The sequence below is a fragment of the Alnus glutinosa genome, chromosome 11, assembly GCF_958979055.1.
Source record: "Alnus glutinosa chromosome 11, dhAlnGlut1.1, whole genome shotgun sequence".
In the NCBI taxonomy this organism is placed as follows: Eukaryota; Viridiplantae; Streptophyta; class Magnoliopsida; order Fagales; family Betulaceae; genus Alnus; species Alnus glutinosa.
Window position 1 is genome coordinate 21,572,841 of NC_084896.1, and position 18,064 is coordinate 21,590,904.

General features: G+C 34.2%; 1 long non-coding RNA gene across 1 annotated transcript; it reads right to left on the minus strand.

Moving 5' to 3' along the window:
• Positions 1 to 12,661: 12,661 nt before the first annotated feature.
• On the minus strand, positions 12,662 to 14,229 carry LOC133880997 (uncharacterized). Its single transcript, XR_009902478.1, has 5 exons — positions 14,117 to 14,229; positions 13,711 to 13,944; positions 13,415 to 13,557; positions 13,102 to 13,198; positions 12,662 to 12,938 (listed from the first exon to the last, which is right to left on the minus strand). It is a non-coding gene; the product is annotated as an uncharacterized LOC133880997 (long non-coding RNA).
• Between the last annotated feature and the right edge of the window lie 3,835 nt (positions 14,230 to 18,064).

Sequence of the window (18,064 nt, forward strand, 5' to 3'; positions counted from 1 at the left end):
AATACTTTGCTTTTTTGAGGAAGACTTTTGTTAGTGCTCGATCGATCTGCTCAGATATATGCGGAATCATAAATCCGATCAAGGATTGGAAACCCAATAGCAGTTAATTAATTAGTTAGATAATGATTTAAAGTTGACATATTGAAACACGTGTATATATTAAGGATCAATATATATATATATATATATATATATATATATATATATATATATAAATTAAATTCTTAGTAATTAATTTAAGAAAGGATAAGGATCAATATAATGATTTAAAGTTGGCATATTGAAGCACGTGTATATATATTAAGGAAGAATAATATATATATGTTTCATAATTCGAATTGATAGACAAATAAATAATTAAGATTGTAATTTTATTAGATTTAAGGGACAATTTTTAATGAGTTTTCTGATTTGCTTCACATCGAATGTGTAAATTGCTGCATTGTGAGTTGAACCCATAAATAAAAGAGCAAAAGAGTGACGTCCAACAGATGAAGCTCCCACATCGTTCAGTTACAAGAAAAGAGATGACCTACTTTGCTTTTTTGGTTTTGATTAAGTAATTGCATTTTTGAAATGATTTGATTTTGTGTGTTTCTCTAGACCCTTTTCAATAAATTTAATTATGTGGATTGTATAAGATCTACTTTGCATATATTAATTATAATCTAGGACCATTATATCTCAAAATTAATATGCATGCTTTATGCATAAACGTACACAAGATAATCACTGTTTAAGCTCTCTCTAGTTCATATTTCGAGGTGAAGAGGCTGGCTTTTAAGTTCTCCAAACTTGGGTTTTGGCTTGGAAATCACATATTTTATAATGTAAATAAATTGAAGCCTACTTCCCAAGCTGGATTGGTGTTGAAAATCTGCAGCAAATATTTGCATTTTGTTTACCCCTTCCATATCATATGCTAATCAGCAAGCAGTTTAATTATTATAATATGGAAATTCCATTCAGGTATATTATAATATGAATCAGCTGAGAATTTGAAGGAAAATGGATGGCTTCTAGGGCACGTTCTAAAAATTGCTTATTACTGAGATCTAATTTAACTCTAGTTCAAGTCTAAGAATAGAGGGCTAACTGAAGTGGCAGCAATGAAATAGAGGACTGAAAAATAAATTGACTTCTAATTTAACCGTGTCAGTGTGTGTGTGCAACATGTAACAAAATATCAAAAGTGCGAAATTTAATTGAGATAGATATTTTGTTAACGAAGTAGAAACTCAATTAAGAGAAAAATCACTTTAGGGTAGCCAAACCCAAAAAATCCACTATTCAGAAGACAAAGCTAGTAACAAGACAGTAACACTCACATACCCATATGCAGCGATCGTATCTTGTACTCTGACACGTAACTTAACGTGAATGTCTCTCAACCAAGTCACATACTTGAAGAGGTCTTCAATGAATTCTTTTACCTTAGGGCTTCTCCTTAAGATAGACTTCAACACGAGCACAATGACAGCACACCAACAACCCTTAGAGAGCTAGCAGATCTTCACAATATCTACTTAAACACCTTCTCTAAGTACAGAAGAATTCAACACTGAATTCTTGATTTTTACATGCCTAGAGGTCCGCTGAGTGTGTCCGAACGGAGAACTGCAACCGTCTTTCCATACCGCGCTTCACGCTTTCTATATCAAGGCCGCGTTCGGATGGTGTTGCTCTAGCGTCTGGACGGTTCTACTTCTCACTACAAAAAAAAAAAAAGGCATTTATGGACGGTTTTTTTCTAGACAGTTTCTAAAACCGTCTAGAAAACAAAATTTGTAGATGGTTTTTTTGAAACCATCTATAAAAAATTTATTATGGACGGTTTGATTAAACCGTCCATAAAATTCCAGACGGTTTAGTTAAAACCGACTATAAATTTATAGACGGTTTTTTTTTTTTTCGAAACCGTCTGTAAATGTAATTTCTAAATGGTTTAGTTAAAACCGTCTGGAATTTTATGGACGGTTTTTACCAAACCGTCCATAATAAATTTCAGTTCCAGACGGTTTAAAAAAAAACTGTCTGAATTTTTTTTTTTCATGTCATGTCATCAATCTGCGTGATGCCTCCAAATTTCAACACATCCATCCGATTTTTTTCCAAACCAAAATCACAACCGTCCGTTTTTTGACTTGTGCACTTCTGTTAAAAACCCCGAAACTGTACACGTCTGCGCATTCTTCCGTTAAAAACAGAGTAATGCTACTGATCTATATTCAATAAACACAAATATACACATCTGCGCATTCTTCCGCACGCATCCAGACATTCTTTTCATTCTTTTCATTTTCATTCAACCTAATCATGTATATTTGCACTAAATCTTTCGTTAAAAACCCCAAATCATGCCTTTTCTGTATAGCCTCTTCATTTCTGCTTGTTCAAGAATCCAAAATCAGAAATTGAAGCAGATTGACAGCGAATGGGTTTGCTTTATGGGTTTCAAGCAGATTGACACCGACTGGTATAATCGCCGTCCAGTTCCCCCAAATCTTTCCCTTATTCTTCTTGTTGATTTTTGGGTCTTATTTTTAGCATGAGTTTGCTTTCTGGGTGTGATTTTGTTGTTAGTTTTTTTGGGTCTTCTTTTGGGTTACTAAAATAGGATGAAATATTTGGGTCGATCTTCATTGTTGTGTTTTGCGTTTTGAACAGATCCTTCAGACGAGACGAAGAAAAACGTACACCGAAGACGACGACCGCTACAGAAGAAAGGAAATCGAATGAAGATGAAGGGAAATTGGTTGACGATGAAGAGACAGTGATTTTCGGAGATGAACCCAGTGATTCTTTTGGGAGATGAACCCAGTGATTTTTAGTGCTAGTTTTTGTTTGCAAATGAGGGAGATATTTAGATCTAGCTGCAAATGAGGGAGATGAACGGTGAACCCAGTGACTTTCGGTGGATTTCCAGTGGATTTGCAAATAAGGGAGACGACCGGACAAAAAAAAAAAAAATCATATTCAAACTGACGCATAGATTTTTTATTTTTATAAATAATTAATGATTCTGGACGATTTTGGGCAAAACCGTCTGGAATCAGTTCTAGACGGTTTGTGTCAAACCGTCTAGAATTGCGGACGGTTTGGCCCAAACCGTCCATAATCCAAATTAGCGACACATAGTCCTAGACGGTTTGAAACCGTCTAGAAAAAACCTTATAGAACGTTTTCCAGACGGTTTTTTCTAATTTCTAGACGGTTTCAAATCGTCCAAAATTCTTGATTTTTTTGTAGTGTCTGTTGCACGTAAATACTATAATAAGGACTGCGTCCGGATGGTGTTGCCCTGATGTCCGAACGGTGTTGCCCTAATGTCCGAACGGTGTTGCCCTGACGTCCAAACGGTTGTAATTCTTCTCCACATCTTTTGCCATAATAAGGACTATTTTTAGACAATGTAGCCTTGTCGTCCGGACGGATGCAGCTGTCTTCCCATATACATGTCTGCAAAGGAAAACCTAATTTTTGTCAAACTCTGAAGAGCGTCCGGACGTGTTGCCATGACGTCCAGACGGATTCAACTTTGAACTGTTTGAATCTTCTAAACACTGATGGGCGTCCGAACAGTATTGCCACGACGTCTGGACGGATGTTGCTGATTGATGAGCGTCCGAAAGCTTTATTGGGCCGTCCGGACAGAAACAAAGGATTCGATTTTTCTGAGTTGGAATTTGCACAAAATCTTCCTTGAACACTGAAATAGCCTTCATGCATCTTGTGACACTGGAACTTGTCATAATAAGGTTATTTCCATCTTTGAATAATAAACTCTAAATACTTTGAAGATTCTGGAATATACAGCATCCCTCACTATAAAAAAAAATGGCTTTTTGAGCCGTTTTAGTAAAAGCGTCTCTAATTAAAGCCGTTTTAATGAAAATGGCTATAATTAGAGCTGCTTTTTTAAAATAGCTCTAATTAATTTTGAGCCGTTTTTACTAAAACGGCTCTAATTTGAGCTGTTTTTGTAAAAATGATTCAAATTAGTTTGAGTCGTTTTAACAAAAGTGGCTTAAATTAAAGTCCTGTTTTTAAAAGGGATCAAATTAGAGCCACTTTTCGAAAACGGCTCAAATTAGAGACGTTTTAAAAACAGCTCTAATTAGAGTCGTCTTAACAAAAAACGGTTCAAAGTATAGCCATTTTGATCAAAACGGCTATAATTGCAGCCCTTTAAACAAAAAAAAAAAAAAAAAAAAAAAGTCTCACATAGATCGTACCACGACCGATCACATGATCATACCACAATTCATCAGATAGATCATACCACGATTCATCACATTGATCGTACCACGATCTCACATAGATTGTACGTACATGACCGATCACATAGATCGTACCACGACCGATCACATAGATCGTACCACGATCGATCACATTAGCCGTACCACGATCGATCACATTAGCCGTACCACGATCGATCACATTAGTCGTACCACGATCCATCACATTGATCGTACCATGGCCGATCACATAAATCGTACCAAGATCGATCACATAGATCGTACCATGGCCGATCACATAAATCGTACCAAGATCGATCACATAGATCGTACCATAATCGATCACATTGGCCGTAGCATGATCGATCACATTTGATGAGTGCCAAATATTGTGTATTTGGACCCCTTGATTTGCACTAGTTAGACCTTTAGCCTTGTTATTTTCTAATGTTTTGGTTAGTTTTTGTGTTTTCTGTTTCTGTAGGACAATAAGAGAGGAATGACAAATTTCATAAGAAAATGACTGGAAATTCGGAGGTCCTGAAAAGTCGATCGATCGAACTTAAAATTCGATCGATCGAAACTTTGCCCGAAGTCGATCGATCGAAATAAAAGTCGATCGATCAAAATTTCCCAAAAACTGCTTTTGCAGAGCGCGCCAGAACACCCAATCAGAAGCCAAAAAGCAGTCCTCCCTCTGATTTTCGCAGCAGAACACGCTGGTTTCGTGTTTTTAGTTGTCTCTAGTAGCAGAGGAACCCTAGAGGAGGGTAGAGGAGTCATTTCTTTAAACACATTCTAGAGGAAGACAGACACACGTGGCAAGATGGCAAATGGGATGCTTTTTGGCAACTTTGATTCCTGCCTAAGTTTTTCCTTGGAAAGATTGGATGTGACAACACATGGGTCCATGTGCCAGCACCCAGCAGATATTATTCCTCATATATGTAACAATATAATTTGGTGTACATGCATATTAGGGGTGGGCAAATTATCCGCCTACCGCCTACCGACCGCTTACCGAATCGACATCGACCGCCTACCGACTTTAACCGACTAATTTCGGTTCGGTAGTCGGTATAAAATTTTATTCCGAAAGCCGGATCGGCAGCCGAACCGAACCGAACCGCCTTTTAAGCGACAACCGAACCGAACCGAACCGCCTTTTAAGCGGTAACCGAACCGAACCGAATTCTATTCCGACCGATTAACCGAACCGACATAAAACGAAACGACATCGTTTTAATAAGAACGAAACGTATGATCATTTTTTTTCCTTTAAAAAAATCAAAACGACGTCGTTTCATTACCCATTTTAATCGAATGTTAACCGATTTAACCGACTTAACCGACCGCCTATTTACCGCTTAACCGACTTAACCGAAATAAATTCACCGACTACATTCCGACAAAAGTCGGTTAACCGACCGAATTAACCGACTTAACCGCCTACCGAACCGACGCCCACCCCTAATGCATATATTCTTTTTACATTATAAAACGCATCTCTATGTTCTATTCTATTGACTTTTAGGTAATGTCGATCATTGTTTACTCAATATAAATCAAACACAAAATTAATAGATTAAGATTAATGAATTTGATCCGCTGAATTAAATAAATTCAATTAAAGTTAATTTATATATTTTTATACTCATACATCAATACGAATCGAACCGAATATACGAATACGAAATGCCACCACTCTAAGCTCGACATTCATTATAAAAACCAAAACTTGGATGCAAACAACATGACCTTTTTTCTTTGTGAAATGATAAAGGAACCCAAAAGATCAGTAGGGCCAAGTTGTCTAATGTCTTTACAGTAGTTTAATGGTTCTTTTTAATTTGTTAGATTAAATATTTGTTTCTTTTTTGTCATATTACAAAAAGGAAGTATTAGATATAGTCCCAACTTGGACGTCAGGATTAGAATATTAATTAAATAAATTAGTTTTTATCACCTAATTAAACTTTAGAGATAAATTATGATTTTCATTTTTACGAAACTATATCAATCTTTCATTCAAAAAAACTGAGGAAACTAGAGCAAATTGCCCTAAGAAAATAGAGCATGTTGCTCGTTCTAAAGTCATCGTCAATGTCATAGATATACAGGAATTTTTTTCATCCAAACACTATTCATTACTTGTTTTATTGGAGCCTTGGCTAAACTACGCACAACAAAATTTGCATATCTCTTAACATGACCAATCTGCTAGCTCCATAGCTCATTTAAGACGCCTTTAACATCCTTTACAATCTGCCCATACCGACTCCAATTCGCATTTAAATTTACAATCTGTCCTAAATTTAATATTATTCTATTTCTTGTAGGCTTAAGTGATTCTCTCAATTATTCTTTCATCATTTTCCAAGTAAGTTCTATTACCTTTCTTGTACCCACTTTTCTCTTTCTTTCTTTTCTTTTTTTTTTTTCATTCTCATTGGTCATGTCACTTTTAGTGAAAGATTTTCCACAAGTCTTATTGAAGTACCTTGGAATACTAACATCTTAAAGCTCAATATTATGCAACTTTCACATTATAACACAAGAATTACGTTTGATGAATTGAGCACAACCATATTAGTATACAAATGAACAAAATGCAGTTTAAATGACAATTTGACATTCTTATACACATTCTCCCTCACAAGAACAAGACCAGCACACCTAAAAGTGCTAGAGCCAAGTGCCTCCAAATTTCCCACTGCTACTCACCTTGGTGTCTTTCATCCTGAACTAATGTGCACCGTCTGTACGTAATAGAAAAGAGGTGCAATGGAATCATGGGATACGTAGTAGTTCAAAACCGCGTTCTCCCAACCATATCCCCAAAACTTTGAGAATCTTCCACGTCCATCACACAACATCATCAATTTTATATTCCAAGCTAACTTATCCTCCGATCCGTCCTTTCCCTTGTACTTCCAACCCCTTTATATAATCTTTCTATATATATACGTACAGGTTGTGTTTACCAACTCCTTTTTATAGCAAGTGAGAGAGCGAACCAATATATATATATAATTTTCCAGGGATAATATTTCTTTCAAAAAACAATTGTGCATGGAAGGTATATATGTCATTTTTTTTCGGGTTTTCCAGATTAATTTCCATCATTGTCTCTAATTTTGACTAATTTATTAAAAAAAAAGTTTATAATATCATTACTGTACTCGTTATCATATATTTATCAATATCAAATTCCAGATCGCGCTCAGGGTACCTCTCTCTCATCCTCTTTAATTATTGTCTTTAATTACTGCAACTCTTCTTCTTTCTATCCTTAGTTATATATGTTTTATGCATGCATCTTTCTCCTTTCTATACATGTCGGCCGGGAATTCACTACTTATGTGTGGAATGAAGTGATATTTATTCAAGAAGTAGACATAATTAACCATGTTTTTCTACCCTTTTTTAGCAAAACATGCATATGAGTAACTTTGACCATAGGGCCTCAATGATTTAGTAAGTTGATAACTTAATTAGATTAAAGTACTATATATAATCCCATATTGGAATATATCTAACTATTTCTTTTCTTTATTTAATATATCCCTATTATATCTAACACTTATTCTTTACGCCGCAATTTATATTCATTCTCATAATTTGTTACTTATATATGATCACCTATTACATATACCTTTTATTCTCCTATATATTTTTCATTTACGTACTTTATATATATATATATATATATATATAGTACTTTAATTATAGTACTTTAATTAATCTAATTAAGTTATCAACTTACTAAATCATTGAGGCCCTATGGTCAAAGTTACTCATATGTTTTGTTAAAAAAAGGGTAGAAAAACATGCATGGTTATGTCCACTTCTTTGAATAAATATTAGTACTTCATTCCACACATAAGTAGTGAATTCCCGGCCGACATGTATAGAAAGGAGAAAGATGCATGCATAAAACATATATAACTAAGAATAGAAAGAAGAAGAGTTGCCGTAATTAAAGACAATAATTAAAGAGGATGAGAGAGAGGTACGTACCCTGAGCGCGATCTGGAGTGGGTTCAGTCCTCATCCTGGAATGAAATGTTGATGGGAGAGGGAAATATCTTTGAATTTATAGACTTCTTGGTAAAGTAGAGAAGATGTTGCATTTCTTGTAGATGTTGCATTTCTTGGTAAAGTAGAGAAGATGTTGCATTTCTTGAAGATGTTGCATTTCTTGGTAAAGTAGAAAAGATGTTGCATTTCTTGGTAAAGTAGAGAATTTATTGACTTCTTGGTAAGGGCCAAGGGGGATCCAATCTAGAGACAAAAGAGCCGCATTCATAATCCCCACTCTCACACTCGCACTCGCACTCTCACACTCTAGATTGCTAAAGTTGTCTATCATTTTTTACAAACTAAGTGGATGGAAAGTCTAGATTGACAACTTTTTACTGCCTTTACTGCCCTATGATGACGTCATCTAGGGCCAAGGGGATCCAATCTAGAGACAAAAGAGCCGCATTCATAATCCCCACTCTCCCACTCGCACTCGTACTCGCACTCGCACTCTCACACTCTAGATTGCCCTATGATGACGTATTATAAAGTTGTCTATCATTTTTGACAAACTAAGAGCATTCCTAGCAGCTTCCCTTCCCTTCTCCTTCATTTTTCTTAAATGTAGGGAATAAAACTACTTTTTGCTTCCCTATCAAAAAACACCCCACAGCAGCTTCCTTTCATTTTTCCCTATATCATTAAAATATTATTTTGTTACTTTTACTTTAATTAAAAGTAAGAAAAGAAAGAGATAAAGTAAGAGAGAGATTATATTTTTAGAATAAAGAATTGAATGGGAGGTGAACAGTGCTTCCCAATGCATTGGGAAGCACTGTTCACTTCATAGGGAACAGATAATTGTAGGGAAGCTGCTGTGGGATAGTTTTTTTGACTTTCTTAAAATTTTCCCTAAAATTTAGGGGACAGATCCCTTGTAAGGAAGCTGCTAGTAATGCTCTAAGTGGATGGAAAGTCTAGATTGACAACTTTTTACTGCCCTTACTGCGTCATCATAGGGATAGAGACAAAAGAAACTCTAGACTTCTTAGAGCACTCACATTGGATCGTGTATATTTCAATCTAAAATAGCTAATCAAAACTCACTTTGTCTAATTTAGCTAATGGGTTTTAAAAGGTACACTCCATCCGATTATCTATTCTTAACTCTATACTCTTTTTTTACTCTTAGTTTATTCTTTTTATCTCATTTCCACTTTTTGTCATTTTACTTTTTTCACTTTTTGTATGTAGAAAACAATAAAATAATGGATAGATTGGTGAATAGTGCAACTCCACATGTAGAGTTGCACTATTCACAAATCTACCAAAACTCTATTTTAGATTTAGGATAGATAATCCAATGGAGGAGTGTTTTTGTGAGTTTGTTATCTATTATAGATTTAGAGGGACTTTTACATGATCCAATGTGAGTGCTCTTACTGCCCTATGATGACGTATTATAAAGTTGTCTCTATCCATATGTACTTTCTTTTGTAATTTTGTTAAGAGTATATTTGAGATTTGATATTAAGAGATTTAATTTATGTATTAATTGTAATTAATTATAATCAAATATAAAAGTAATAGAAAAATAATAAAAAATAGAGATGAGATTTTACGTGATTCAGTTTATGGCCTACATCTAAGATAAAACTCAAAGGGTTACATTATTGCTCTTATTCATTTATAATTTACAATACAAATTATTCGTATTTATAAAAATGTAGAGAAGATACAAAAGGGCATGTAGAGAGAATATAATAAAATATGAAAAATTAAATCAAATCAAAATTAAATATATTCAAATCTGATTTGATTATAATCAATTATAATTAATGTATAAATTAAATCTCTTAATATCATATCTCAAATATACTCTAACCGTCCGAGCTTCTTTATTTAGTTAACGCTAGCGGCCCCACATGCATAGAGTCAATTCTTCACCATCTTGCTTGGTATGAGACTTGACTTTTGCAATAAGTCACGCTCCAGTGTTTTTTTTTGTTGTTTTCGGTGCTGTTAGACTAGTCTAACAGCATCTGCTTAGAAGCCGGATCCTTTCTACATAATTGCTTGTGTTTTTGTTTGGTTTAATAATAATAAAATAAAAAAATAAAGAATAGAATAGAAATAAAAAAAAAAAAAAAATTTAAAAAATTGCTTGTGTTTGGTCACTCCCGTTTACAAATTTGGCCACTTTGGCCGTAACTAGTCTCATTTTCGATTGCTTCAAACGCTTATGAGAGTGACATCAATTACTTTTGACAGTTTTAATCAAAGTCGTTAACATATCAAAAAGCACATAATTTTTCTAAATTGGGTTGATTTCCTTTTTTTTTTTTTTTTAAAAAAAAGTATATAAAATTGTTATGCATTTTTTAACACGTAAAAAGTACATCATTTTTTATATTAACATGTAAGAAGCATATAATTTTTTAATATAACTACTAAAAAAAAATATCAAATTAACTTGACAAAGGGGTGAAAGAAATAGCATACTTTTGACAGTATTTTTTTTTATTTTTTTATTTTTTAAATAGGAGGAAAAGGGAAAAACAAGAACTTTGTATAGAATTACTCAATTCGTTGACCACAAAACCACAATGATGGAGCCACGTTTAAATTGACTTCTTTGCTATCACTCAATCATGTGAAAATAGATACCATAAATAGACAAACGGCAGGTGAAGATGGTGGTGGATTGCAAGGTACTTTGCTTTTATTTGGAAAAATGGCTTCCTTCAAAGGTTCTTAGAGTTTAAAATAAGGAGGAGGCACAAAATCCAAGTCCCCTATTTGCAACCATGACATGCATTGATAGAAAATATTTGAGAAATTGTTTTGGTTTTTCTTAACCAAAAACAGAGTACGTATGACCTTCTTATTTATATTCAAAGATACATAAGTTACAAATGCATGAGTTATGAAGCTTTACAGATCCTTAATAAATAAAGGAATGAAGATTGGAACAGGCAGCATTTACAAATGAAAATAATCGAAAAGAAACGATTGGGACATTAAGTGGCCATCAAGTGATAGTAAATGAAATAAATTTGAGTACATATGGACATCTAATTGAGGTTTTTTTTTTTTTTTTTTTTTTTTTTTTTTTTTTTTTAACATTATTGAATAGCTTGTGTTCTTGAGGAAACACCCCATGTATTTCGAATATTATTTTTGTTGAGCGTTGTACTTAACAGGTTTATTTATAAAATGTGCTCGATTCTAATAAAAAAAAGAAGAAGAAATAAATGAAGAAACTTAAGCGACACTACTTGGGAGGTTATCTGAACCTTGAGATTCTCTAACATTGACTTCTATTACAATTAACAACTTCCATTGCTTTTTTGTGTGTTTCTTAGGCCCTTTTGGATAAATTTGAATGGGGGTGGTTTTGATTTTGGTTTTTGTTGCTTGATAGGGTTCAATTGCAGAAGCTGGTCGCTTCAGACTAAAATTGGCAGGTAAATACAAGTAAAATTCTTTTTTTTGCAACTACTTTCTCTTCTTGTAGACTTTTAGCTGGGTTTTTTTTTTTTTTTTTTTTTTCTGATCTTCAAAACATCTAATTGAAAAAAATAAATAAATAAATAAATAAAATAAAAGCCTCTACTTGGAAGACCCAATGTTGTAATATTGTTTCAGGCTGTTGGTTGGAAGTTTGGGATGCCTTTTACAAGACCATTGAATCTATTTTGATGAAATTAATGGAAACAAAGTATGAAATTAATGGAAACAAAGTATGGAATTCAGTGCTTTGTGAGTAATATTCTCTTATCTATGATTATTGAATCACAAATTCAAATCCGATCTTCACTCTAAGAGGAAAATTTATTACGGAATGGATTACCATAAGAATAAACCTTTTAATTATCATATAAATATAGAATGAATAAAAATGAGTATTTAAATGGAGTAAAATAGAAAATATGGGTTTTCTAGTTAAAATTTAGGTAAAGAAAATGTGGCCAATTCAAGCTAGTTGAACAATGAACACCATTGAACCTGAGCTTTTACAAGCAATTTATCCAATATATCATTGTTTGCCAACGCAATCCCAAAAGGGCTATATTTTTCAAATAAGCCACTGTGGCCCGATTAGTAAGTCTCAGTGTGAGTGGAATGCTGGTGGAATGCAAATTTGATGACCCATCTCGAAATTAGGGTAATAGGTTTAAGCAATCTCGTTCCTTAAACCTAAATAACTAAAGAAATTAAATGTTAATCCATAGCCTTTCGAAATCGTGAGCCAATCTTTGAGTTTGTGGTGCTTTTAGATCAGTCAATGAAATATATCTATTGCTGCTTTTGTCTTCTAATAGATCATAAATTTTTTTCTAGATTGTTCTAAATAGACAGGTTCCGTTTCACATCTATTCAAATCCATCTTTCTTAGAAAAATTTCATTTTACAATATTTTCATAGAATTTTTGCAGAAAAGCTAATCTAAAAGATGGAAAGACAGGACCATCCATTCATCATTTAAATATCCCCCGTCTCTATGAAAGGTGTTCCTTTTGTGATACCATGGCTGAGGCATTCCCTTACTTTCTTGGCCTGCTGTAACTTTTGTCAATCAGCTTTGCTGCCTTGGGATTTGTTAATAATGTCTTCCTAAATGCCTTTAGCAATGATAGTAACATGAATCTCTCCCTTGTTAGCATTCGTCACAACCTAAAAAAAGTTATTACATAATCAAATATTAGTAAACTGCACCTGGAAAAAAAAAAAAAAAAGAAATTAAAAATCCCAGCCCAGTTTGCTGCTTTCTGGGGGATTTCAGGCATGGATCTACATGAGAACATCCACTTGGAATAAATTGAATATTTGTTATCACCTTTCCAGCTTCGTCCTGTAATATTGTACATTACCCCTGTAGCTGATTGAATTGAGGATCCAATCAAGGAATTTTCCACATTTACCAGTCCAGGAATCTGCAAAATAAGTTCCAATCTTCAAATTATCTAGGATAAGCAGAATGATATGTTTAAGGGGAAAAGAAGCAGCTATGATGGTCACCAATTAATAGATAATCAATAATGCAATCATATTATGCTTAATTGAGGTAGCCAAGGACTTAAGCTTGTTAAATAAAATGGGCAAGTGATTGAAATGTGAAAATACAATTTAGTGTTTGACAGAACACTCACTGTGATTATGTCTGAAATTCCTTGGGAGTCCTTGACGTAGAACATCATCAACAAGAAGGAAAGCATCCTCAGAAGCAGATGCTCATTACCAATACTATAAGAGTGTCAATATTCTTTTGCAACCTTTCAATAGCCTCCAATGCCTGAAGAGAAGTAGAATGGAACTTGAAACTCCAAAATCTATAGGAATTTATGTGTTTCTAAGAAGCTACCGCAATATCATAAATTGCCACGTTTGTGATAAGGAATAATAAAGTTAATTATTAGGGCGAAGTTCTACTATTCAACTAATGTACCATGTTTTATGGCAGTCCAGTAAAGTTGAGCGGAAGCCAAGTCAATCATATGCCAGAGCAACTTTGCGTTCTGGTACTATTGGTTGGGGACTGAAGGCAAGCTGAAAATGTGAACGAATGGTTTTGCCTGTACCATGTCAATTACTTGGGCTGGCTCAGAAGCTCCAAACGCTGGACTTCCTACAACAATACAGTTTGCTCCGGCTGAAGCTGCTACATTTATGGTTGAAGGCCCTAAACCGCCATCGACATGCAAAATCAAGCATGCTTTTCAATTAGTTGTCACTTCAAATTCCTCATTAGAACAAGATTCTATTAGCTATGCATAACAAATAGACAACAAAATATGCAAATATAATGAATTGCCAGCAGAAAGTTACAAATAGCAAACAAGAGATTAACTCACCTCTATATCAAGTGTTGGTACTTATTTCTCAATCAGTCATGGAATGATCGAGAGCTGCCAGTCACAAGAAGATAGTCATTACAAGAACCATTTCCACGTGGCTTTCACCTTCAATCTATGGATTAGGGGAAAAACTATCATCTTATCAATTTATAATTCTTTAAAAAAGTATTTACCAATACTCGATCAATTATACACAGAACGACAGAAACCTTAGGCCATTTTGGTAAGATTGAATATCATCATGATTTAGCTTATTCCACACAACATAAAACCTAGCCGAACAATCTGAGAACATGAGAATCGGAGGAAGCCATACCAGAGGATTAAACTCCTTCAATGGGCGTCCCACGCTGTATTGCCACTCCAGGCCTCATGCCCTTCCACTTAATTTGTAGGAATCATTCTTGCCAATTTTCTGCAAGATGCACCATGAGACTCCTTTTTCAAAAAATTAAAAAAGTAATCACATTGAACAAGATAAGAAATACTTTTTGGATGCAAATTTGAAGACCCATCTATAGGAATATCGTCTTGAATAACCCAACTTCAACAACATAAAGGAATATAGTGTAAGAGAAGCCCAAGGCTTCAAAGAGTGCTTTTTTCTATAATATAAACTCAATTTTCCAATTTGCTCACTACTTGAACTGCAAAAGGACTAATGGAATGTAGAGATTACCTCTTCTATCAATGGGGGTTTTGTAAGAGAATTTGGAGGGAACTGCTTAATACACTCTTCATTGATAGGCAAGTTAAAGACTGGCATTTTGAAGTGAAAGGGGCTTCAAGCTACTATTGCATGTTTGGCTGGAGAGAAATTCTCAAAATCATCCCTCAACTGTTAGAACTGATGAAACCGTTTTGCAAACTGTAGAGGAGTTGGTTGAGGACAAGTTGTCCTCAAACAGATATCTCAAAGATTCATTTCAAGGTAGAAGGATTTCTAGATGGGGCATCTCAAATTTTGTATTTTCTCATAGATAGCCACTGTAAAAAAAATCTATCTGCTACTGTATATTTTGTTTATGTACCAGCAGCTTGTACTGTTACTAGTTTTTTGGTTGAACAAAATCCGAATTCCTTTTTGAAAAAATATAGTTAAGTCATTCAAATTAGTGTAAAATCACAAATCAATGAGCCTTAATCACAATTTAATCAAGGTATAGGAGAAAAAGAAGTAGATTTAAGTATGTGCGATCGAAATCACACTAAACCAAGAGATGACAATTAAATAAAGGACTATTAATATAACTATGTATCTCATTGAACAAACAGATATACCCCAGAACTTTTTCTTGGAGATCATTAAACTTCAAACCCAAAACATGAACAATATAGGAAGAGAAGAGAGAAATGGATCATTATAGAACAAAGTGTGTACTGTGTAGCATACAAGACAAGCAATAAAAAAAATACGCTACTAAAACTTTGTTTATTATCACAACCCATAAAGGTCATTCATTTAACAATGTGTAAATTTGCATACCCTCAAATCCCCAATCTAAAACCTATGGAGATTCATTTATATAAAGAAAAAAAAAAAAAAAAAAAAACTAGAAATAATCAACTATATAGAATACAAATCATCATATCAAACAAAATTGTCGTACCCTCAAATCCGAAATATAATAATCCCTAATAAAAGTATCCACGCATCTTTCATATACTCCATTAATTAACTCCGGAAGGTACTTACCTATATGATTCAGACCCCCAGCAACTTGTCATTTAGATTTTGTAACTATGGGTAATATCTGATGGCTTCTCGCATTGGTCCACACCAAGAAACCCCAGTTGACCAACATTAAAATCAAATTCAAATATCAATTTGACGTTGCAAAAGAAATCATCGTTAAACTCGGGAATGTCATCCAAATCAAACATTTCATCTGTGAAATGACATGTATGATCCTCCTGTATTGTACTAATGGGCGTGTTAGTATCAACAACTGTAGAATGCTAAGTATTAGCTCTCAATTCACCTTCCCCATCCTCATTCATCACATTAGGAGAAACATGCATGATGTCCTCAATAGCAAATGTAGCCCTTGCAGCTTCAATGTCAACAAATGCAATGCTTTCTCCATCTTCATTCCTCAAGTTGGGGGAAACAGGTGTGCTATCCCCAACTGCAAAGACCTCAAAGTTGTTTGATGTATTCGTTGAATCAAACCATGCTGGAGTTTCTATTGAACAAATGCTAGATGAAGTTGTAGCTGAACAAGAATTTGGAAAGTTAAGGCAGCACAAGAACCATACATGGTCCTCGCAGCTTCATCATAAGTGAGGGCAACATCCATGGCGTTAGAAAAAGTACCAAGCCACAGCCTCTTTCCCCCCTTTGGCTGCCGAATTTCTGTAACCCACTTACCCCATGCTCTCTGTCGAACTCCTCTGTAATTACACTTTGAGTTCTTAGGCCCTCCCTTTCCTTCCATGCATCTTTTCTTTGACCCAATGGCTTGAACTTTAAGAATTGGCCAGGTTTGATTCTCTTTCCACTTGGCAAGAGTCTCAACCATGGACATAGATACCTCAGCTGAGTCAGCTCTACTACGTGACTTCCTTTTCCTGAAAAAAACAAAAAACAAAAAACAAAAACAAAAACAAAAAAAAAAAACAAAACAAAAGAACAGATTTAGCTCACAAGTAGCCATACACATTGTTCAACAATATTGCAGAGCAAAAGGAAACAATCAAGCAAAAAAGGAATTACTTCTAATACGAGACTAAATCTTCAGTACTATCAAACATGCAATTCATGTTCAATCATACCAGCATAACAAATGACACATTAAATTTAAATGACCTTTTCACATCATAGCTTAGTACAAATACAAACATGCAGAGGGGTAGAGGTCGACCCCATGCATAATGGCGAATTATGCCTTTTTGTTAACAAGGGGGAGAGGTCAAATAGAGTGGTCGACCTCAGTAGATAACAAGGAAAACCCAAAGATCCAAATATCAAACATAAATGTGTGCCCAGGCAAAATTAACGGAGAAACAAAACAAAAATAAAAAAAAAAATCACTCACAGAATCACCACTCCTCCGCAGAACCCCAAAAAAACAACTCAAAAATACGACTCACAGAATCACCACTCCTCCCTAAAGCCCCAGAAAAACCAATCCACAACAACAAAAAAAAATTTCAAAGAAAGGAAAAGAAAAGGTACCTTGCGGTTGTGGTCTCAGAAGACATGGATGTCAATGAAAGAAAGAGCAGAGAGTAAGATTGTGAAACTCGGAGTGGTGCGTCCTCCGTACGCTTCTTGGAAATAGAGTAGCGGTGGGGAGTGAGAGAGGCTCCTTTTAGGTTTTTATATCCTTCTCCTTAGACAGTTCATGATGTGGCGCTTTTGTATTCGCCCTTTGGAACCCTAGATTATGGCGAAGGGTCCAGGAAAGTGGAAACTAGTTGTAGCTGTATATGGCGCCGAAGTATTCAAATATTAATCGACTCTTATGTCCTGATATTTTGTTGATATCTTCATTTATGCCACTTAACACAAAATTTGCTGTTGTGGCGAATGTTAAAAATTATTTTATAACCCGTTTGATTTTCGGAATAGATATATGGAATAACCATTCTTTTAAAAAATAAAAAAGAATATATATTTCTTAAGGAATAGACAACGTTTTTCAGAGGAAAAAAAAACATTTATTTTATTTTATTTTAACCCTTCAAACCTTATATATATATATATATATATATATATATATATATATATATATATATAAAAACGTTAAATTGTTGTAGAAAACAACTTTTTCTTTTTCTTTTTTAATTTTAGTTTTAGAAAAAAAAAATCATTTGAAATTTTTTCTTTCTGTTTTGTTCTCTTTCTTTTTCTTGTGTACAAGTTCAAAAATAAAAAAGTGGTGGATAATATATAATAACTATCTTTTGTATATCACAATTATGGGATTACCATTTTTTGTT